This window comes from Gossypium hirsutum, chromosome D03, assembly GCF_007990345.1.
Source record: "Gossypium hirsutum isolate 1008001.06 chromosome D03, Gossypium_hirsutum_v2.1, whole genome shotgun sequence".
Taxonomy (NCBI): domain Eukaryota; kingdom Viridiplantae; phylum Streptophyta; class Magnoliopsida; order Malvales; family Malvaceae; genus Gossypium; species Gossypium hirsutum.
The window spans coordinates 45,050,281-45,051,959 of NC_053439.1; positions in this window are offsets into that span (position 1 = coordinate 45,050,281).

Genomic DNA, 1,679 nt, shown 5'->3' on the forward strand with positions numbered 1-1,679 from the left:
ACCTATTTATGCCTAGTGTTTAGAGTGTCATGATTAGAATGAATCAAATGCTCCTAACTAGATGTGTATGTATGATATTTGTAGAATGTCATGAGAATGATCCATTTTTAATGCTTAGGTTGTCATTACTCGTTGTTCATCAAGGTTCTATCACTAAAGCCTTCTTGTTCAGCCGGTATCTTTGACAGAAGATTCAAAGAAATAATCTCAATTTAGATTATCCTTTCTCAAATGTTTTCAACCCTCAGGTTTGGTCAATTCTAAACAATAATCCTATTTCAAGTCCTCGTATTATTTAGAAACTTTCAGAGTAATATGCAGAACTCCTTCTGCGTGAATATTGGCAGTACATTAAACATTATTTCAATGAAAAATGCTTGAAAAAGATTATCAAAATGGACAAAATGAAATTCTGTTGAGAGCAAAGCTCTAAACAAACAAATCAATCAAGATAGCAAATTTTGCTGAGATACGAGATGAATAAGATGAAAAAGATTGTCATAATGGATAAGATGGAAATTTGTTGAGAGCAAAGCTCTAAATGAACAAATTAATCAAGATAGCAAATTTTTCTAGAATACAAAATGAGAATAAATTAATCAAGATGGCGTATTTTGTCAAAAAATACAAAAAAATAAAAATAGGTGCCCTAGATATCGTAGCATGAGCTTCTCTGCCCCAAACTTCTTGAGGACCCTTTTGAACTTGACTTGTGTTTAGAAGTCCTAAAAGACTTTGTTGATGCCCCAAGATATAGCATCTCTCCTTCTTATTAACTCGGAGATGATAAGACTACCGTATGCCTCATCTTTGATCAAAAATTTGAACTGCCCATTCCTGGGTTTTCAATTCAAAACCCCTTTGGTCTCAAGGCGTCCTTTGCGGGTTTTCACTTTGGCCTCTCCATTTTTTTTCTTTTTTTTAGGCAAAGTACTTCTTCACTGAATCCGAATTCACAGGATTGGCCAAGCTTTTGCCATTCATCTCGGTTAAAATTAATGCCCCTTTCGAAAAAGTTTTCTTTACTACATAAGGTCCCTCCTAGTTTGGCATCCACTTTCCTCTAAAGTTTTTTTGTATGGGAAGGATCTTCTTTAGCACCAAGTCCCCTTCAAGGAAGTCACTGGGATGAACTTTCTTATTGTAAGCTCGTATCATTCGCTTCTGGTACATTTGACCATGACGGATAGCTTTCAGCCTCTTTCCTTCAATTAAGTTCAGCTAGTCATATCGGGATTGGACCCATTCTGCTTCGTCTAACTTTAATTCTAATAAAACTCGAAGAGAGGGAATTTTAACCTCAATTGGTAGCACCGCCTCCATTCCGTAAACCAAAGAGAATGGTGTTGCCCCGGTGGAAGTCCTGACAGACGTTCGATAAGCATAGAGGGCGAATGGTAACTTCTCGTGCCAATCTTTATAGGTCTCAGTCATTTTCCCCACAATCTTCTTGATATTATTATTGGCCGCCTCCATTGCGCCATTCATTTTTGGATGATATGGTGATGAGTTGTGGTGCTTGATCTTGAATTGACTACAGACTTCTACTATCGTGCTATTGTTCAAGTTCAATGCGTTGTCAGATATAATAATTTTGGGCATTCCATATCGCCATATGATTTCCTTCTTTAGAAACTTGCTGACGGTTGCATTTGTGACATTGGTGTAAGAAGTAGCTT